The sequence below is a fragment of the Myotis brandtii genome, unplaced genomic scaffold (assembly GCF_000412655.1).
Source record: "Myotis brandtii unplaced genomic scaffold, ASM41265v1 scaffold494, whole genome shotgun sequence".
In the NCBI taxonomy this organism is placed as follows: Eukaryota; Metazoa; Chordata; class Mammalia; order Chiroptera; family Vespertilionidae; genus Myotis; species Myotis brandtii.
Genome location: NW_005368860.1, coordinates 2,409,385 through 2,415,488, shown reverse-complemented (window position 1 = coordinate 2,415,488; position 6,104 = coordinate 2,409,385). Strand labels below are relative to the sequence as shown.

Here is a 6,104-nt window from a genome sequence, read left to right as displayed (position 1 = left end):
GCCCCGAGAGCCGCGCTACCGCTCCGAGCCTCGCGGTGCACAGCCTCCTGCTGATGAGGGTTTTGGAGATGGAAGCGCCCAAGTTGCGCTCTTTGCCAAGTCAGCGCCCACTGTGGCCTTGGACAGACACTTCGGTCTCCAAGGCACCGGCTCTGGGAGCTCCAAAGAGAGGGCGAGGCCCGTTCTACCCCTTCCCAAGACGGGTTTGAGCCTGACATCTTGACACTGAGAACACCCGTCCTAGTCCTGATGCCAGCAGCCTGCAGATGGGTGATGCTGGAGCGCTGGAGGCGAGTGTCACAGACCTTTCCCCGGTGTTCCCTCAAGGTTTGTGTGATTTCTCTATAGTATAGAGTCTATACCAAAACGAAGAATTCCACGATTCTCCACTATTTCCCAATGTCCAGGTTCTAGGCATCTTTCAAGACCCGGCTCAGACTCGCCTGCTCCACGCTTTCCTTTCTCTCTTCATCTGAACCTGTCTTACTGTCACCTAGGCTTCCCTTATTAAGGGAATAGATCCACTTAGAGACTAAATCTACTCAAGTATAATCAAGATCTAAATCCTCTCCTTATCATATCCGCTGCTGCTGCTGCAGCCAGGCCAAGCCCTGGGTTGTAGTAGATGTGCTGTACGCATGTAAGTGCAATAGATTCACTAAATCTCCCTGCCTAGTGGTTCTCAAAGTATGGTCCCTGGGCAGCAGAGCTTGTTAGACCTGCAAATTCATGTGCTCCACCCAGACCTCCTGAATCAGAAACTGGGAGTTGGGCTCAGTCGTCTGTGTTTTAACAGGCCCCCTACTTAATACTGATGCACACATAAGTTTGAGACCCACTGCTCTAACTTAAACATGGAAAGCAATTTTTCTTTTAAGTCTCAAGGTCTCTGGTGTAGTAATGACAATTAATACACTCTGGCCTGGCCGGTATGGCTCAATGGTTGAGCATCGACTTCTGAACCAAGAGGTCATGATTCCATTCCCAGTCAGTGCACATGCCCAGGTTTTGGGCTCCATGCAGGAGGCAGCCAATCAATGATCAATGATTCTCAGCATTGATGTTTCTATCTCTCCCTCTCCCTTTCTGATATCAATGGAAATTTTTTTTTAAAGAATGCACTCTGTGAAAACTAAGTTCTTTGAGTGCACAGACTGTCTTTCTTGTCTTTGAAACCTTCTGTTCCCCCCGTGTGTGTTGGAATCCTCTGCAGAGTTATTTCAGTCTGGAATTCTTGGTATTACCACCACCTTCCTCTATATCTCTTACCCCCAAGAAATTCTGACTCACTGGGCTTGGGGTTGGGTCCTGGAAAGTGAGATTTGGACAAAACTACCCACTCAGAACCCCTCAGCATTGATGTTTCTATCTCTCCCTCTCCCTTTCTGATATCAATGGAAATTTTTTTTTAAAGAATGCACTCTGTGAAAACTAAGTTCTTTGAGTGCACAGACTGTCTTTCTTGTCTTTGAAACCCTCTATTCCCCCCCGTGTGTGTTGGAATCCTCTGCAGAGTTATTTCAGTCTGGAATTCTTGGTATTACCACCACCTTCCTCTATATCTCTTACCCCCAAGGAATTCTGACTCACTGGGCTTGGGGTAGGGTCCTGGGAAGTGAGATTTGGAAAAACTACTCACTAAGAACCTATTCCCAACAGATTGCTGAAAGTTTGATAACGGGATTAACCATGGCCTAGCTGGGTGTTAGTAGTAGATTATAGTAGTGGTCCCAATGAATCACTCCTTATGTGTAGACCTGTCCTATGGTATCCACTCCCTTGTGTAGACCTGTCCCACATTGACTGTGGGCTTGGCCAAATGACTTGCTATTAGCCAATTAGTGGGGCATCACAAACCTGATCTGATAAGTGCTTGCTCGTTGGGACTTGCTATCATGTGTCTGCTGTAATGTGTTTGCTGTATGACTTATGAATATTTCATTCTGCTGTAGAAAATAGGAGAAACTGAAATATACACACAATTTGCTTATGAGACATGTTACACATAAAATAAATGGATATGTGTTTAAAAAGGATGGAAAAAAATGAAAGTGCTATTTTAGATAGAAAGAGGTGGACCAAGTGAACTTTAAATACTAATAAGGCATGAATTGTACTACTTCTAGACTGACAACAATGTCATCCCTAAATTGGCCACCTAGTAGTGACACCCATTACAGCCCCATTATGGCCTCAGGTAGCCACAAAGGCCATCTCAGATTCAAAGATAAACCCCTAGCTACTCAGCCAGCTAATGACCAGACACAGTCATGACCAGACGTACTTGTCCTACATCTCTCTGACAGAAGAGATGCATGTTGGTTCCTGGCTCCTTTAATCTGCTAACCCCCCTCACTCACTCTTTGCACTGGTCCTTGGAACTACCCCATCTGCAGAGAAGACTGGCACGGCATAGAGGGTTAGGACATACGAACATTGCATAAAACCAAATGTAGGTACTATGGTCCTTCCAGTCTGCTTGTACCCCATCTAAGCACGTTTATCTACCACATCTCTTTCCTGTTGCTTCTCACTCTGTTCTAAACTGGTTGATAAACTAGATAGCCGTTGCTGCTCTTTGGGTGAATGTGCTATGCCAGACTTAGTGGCTTAGGTAGCCAATTTGTTTTGCTCTTGATTTTGTGGCTCAGAAATTGGGAAGGGCTTGCTTGGCCAGTTTATTGTTTGAGTCTCTTATCAGATGTCAGCTGCAGCTGCTGTCATTTGAAGGCTTATCTGGGCTGGACATCCAAGATGGCACACTCTGTGGCTGACAGTTGACGCTGGCTGTTGGCTGTCTGGAAGCTCAGCTGGGACTATGAACCAGAGCCTTCACAATCCCTCCAGCATGGCAGACTTCTCACATGGCATCTGGCTTCCCTCAGAGTGAGTGTCTGAAAGTACCAGACTCATGGCCTTTTGAGACTTATGCTAAGAAGTCGTGCTGCATCACTTACACTTTATTCTACTAGCTACCGGCAAGCCACAAAGGCCATCTCAGATTCAAAAGAAGGGAATGTAGAGCCCTCGCCTCTCCCCAACGAATTGGGGACATGTTTTTGTTTTTTTTAAAAATATATTTTATTGATTTTTTTAACAGAGAGGAAGGAAGAGGGATAGAGAGTTAGAAACATCGATGAGGAAACATCGAGGGATAGAGAGTTAGAAACATCGATGAGAGAGAAACATCGATCAGCTGCCTCCTGCACACCCCCTAATGGGGATGTGCCTGCAACCAAGGTACATGCCCTTGACCGGAATCGAACCTGGGGCCCTTGAGTCCTCAGGCCGACGCTCTATCCACTGAGCCAAACCAGTTACAGCAGGGGACATGTTTTAAAGCTGCTCAATTTCATACTCCATGGGCTCGTATTTATCTGTCCATCAACATACCTATAGGCAACAAAACTGTGACTGCCCACAACCAACATAAAAAGTGCGTATACACATATAATACCCACACACTTGCATGCATGAACACACACCTATATGACTTTTTCAGGGTAATATTTTGTAACTTTTTCCCCTTCCAGGCTTCCCATCATATTTGAGGTTGGGAGGGAAATTGATCAAGCTAAATATAAATAATAGGGCTATCCAATGCCTTCTGTTCAAACTTTAAACTCAGATTTTTAGTGAGGCCTTCAAATCATTCATCTACTTTTAAAAAATGACTATCTTTGAGCCCAGCAGAAAGGTCAGTAGAAGGATTTTGAATGTTCCTATTTGTTTTGGAAGAAAAATAAGGAATCCATTCCGACCTCCTGAACACATTTTCAGAGAGACTTATTAAATCAGCTAGAATGGAACAACCTAGGAGAAGGTAAATTTGAGCAACAACCCCAAAAAGTACAGGAATTGGACACTCCAGGTACTTCTGAAGGTAGAAATATAATTGAGCTAAAAAAAAAAAAAAAAAAAAGAAGACCTAGGTAAAAAACTTTAAGGGAGCAGTTATAAAGCCAGCTTTCCTTGTACATCTGATGCACCTGGGAGATTGCCACCTCCGCGTCCCAGCAGAAGTCTAGAAGTTTACTAGTGGAGACACTAGATTCAAAGGCAGGAGAAACACCGGAGGGAAGGGAGGTGCACCAAAAACAAGGAGATGGAGGGAGTGCCTCATTCTGACTCATGGATCCCTTGTCACGCTTCTGCTTTGCCTCAAAAACACAGGTAGCCATACTATTGGGGGATTTCTTTCTGAGCACCCACTAAAAGAGCTCAGCCAGACCACACTACAATGAAATCATCTGTTAACTAGCTCTGCCATGCACAATTTCCAAACAGGTTTTTGTTTTCTCACTCTTAAATACAAAGTATGAGCCAGGAGCCCAAAATCACTAGTAAGTTGAAGAAAGCCTTCAAGATGGCAAGACAGAACCAAAATAGCTAGCGTTTCTTTAATAGGGGGATCTCTGAGGATATAGGAAGCAAAATAAATGTTTGAAAAGGCATCACAATATCTTTGCAAAATAAGGAGAGATACTGCATCTATGGAATAATAGGAATCTACAAGAGTAAGAACATCCAGAAAACAAAAATAATATTACTTGAAAATTAAAAATATGACAAAGTAAAAAATGTTTCAAAAGGATCAGAAGATAACATTGAGAAAAAATTTATTTAAAAGTAGATGGTAAATAATATAACAAATATAAAATAGAAGATAAATGACAAAATTAAAGACTCAGGTCAGGAGGTCCAAGAGAGTTAAAGAAGATATAATAGTTTTGCAATATAAGGGAGAAAATTGTCAAAGAAATGTCTGAAGGAAAGTTCCCCAAAAGAAGGTCATTTGCTCCAGCAGCAAAGTCAATGGCTCTCAAGGGACATTCAATAAAAAGAATCCCATTTCACAATGGCTTCAGACATCTCAACAGCAACACTGGACACCAGAAGACAATGGAGAAACAGCTTTAAAATTCTGAGGAAAACTATTCCATCTAGAATTCTATATCTAGCAATCTGGTGTGAGGGTAGATTATAACCTCAGATATTGAAGTCTCAAAATATTTACATTTCATATATCATATCAGGAAGTAACTGTAAGATGTATTCCATTAAATTGAAGGATTAAACCAGGAAATGGGAAGTCACAGGACAACTAGAGAGTGTCCAATCCAAATGGGAGCAAGGTGACGGAAGGTTTGGGGAGGTGTGCCTCTAATACAGAGATGGGTTTAATAGATTTTTTTGATGTATTTTTGAAGTATTGAAAGCAGGGTTACACTTCTGAGGGAAAGTTGGAGGATGGATTGGTGGTAGGTACTTTGAAAATTAAGCAAACAAAAACTAAGGCAATTACTAACTCTAGTAAGTAAAATTATATTAGGGGGGAAGTATACGAAACTAAAAGGTCACAGGTAAATAGTATTTACAAGATGATAATAATACAGAATGCTGAATTAACCAAAAATTATGCTATGTCTAAACTCGGCAGATGGGGAGGGGAAGTGTCTTAGTCAACTTGGGCTGTCGTATCAAAATACCGTAGACTGCATGGCTTAAACATCGGGAATGTATTTCTCACAGGTCTGGAGGCTAGAAGTCCAGGATAGATTTCAAGGTAGATTTCATTCTGAGACCTCTTCTCCTGGCTTGTAGGCAGCTGCCATCTCTCTGTGTGCTCACATGACCTATTCTTTGTATAAGTGGAGAGAGAGAGAGAGAGAGAGAGAGAGAGAGAGAGAGAGAACTTTCTGGTGTCTCTTCTTTTATAAGGGCACAAATCCCATCATGAGGGCCATACCCTCATGACTTCAACTAAACCTAATTACCTTCCCAAAACCCTATCTCTAAAAAGTGACACAATTTGTGGAGGAGGGACATTCAGTCCATAGCAAGAAGCGCGCGCGCGCGTGTGTGTGTGTGTGTGTGCGCGTGTTTATGTATATAGTGTTGTAGAGCAAGAAAGTGGGAGTAAGAAAGCTACATTCTTGTTTTTCATAGTAAGCATGCCAAGTAGGGTCACAACAGGACACAGATGGTAGTACACTCTAAATGGGATAATTTGAGGATATTTTCAATACTTCAAAAATACATTAAAAAAATCCATTAACAAAAGGACAATTTTTTTCTCTTTTTTATTTATATATTTTTAAATT

At 42.3% G+C, this 6,104-nt stretch overlaps 1 protein-coding gene across 1 annotated transcript in view; it reads left to right on the top strand.

Moving 5' to 3' along the window:
* The first annotated feature begins 14 nt into the window (after positions 1-14).
* Positions 15-6,104, top strand: part of TRMT12 (tRNA methyltransferase 12 homolog (S. cerevisiae)) — a 35,602-nt gene continuing 29,512 nt past the window's right edge. Inside the window, exon 1 of the mRNA XM_014548066.1 lies at positions 15-327. The gene's annotated coding sequence lies outside the window, so the exon portion shown is untranslated. The remainder of the gene's footprint in view (positions 328-6,104) is intronic.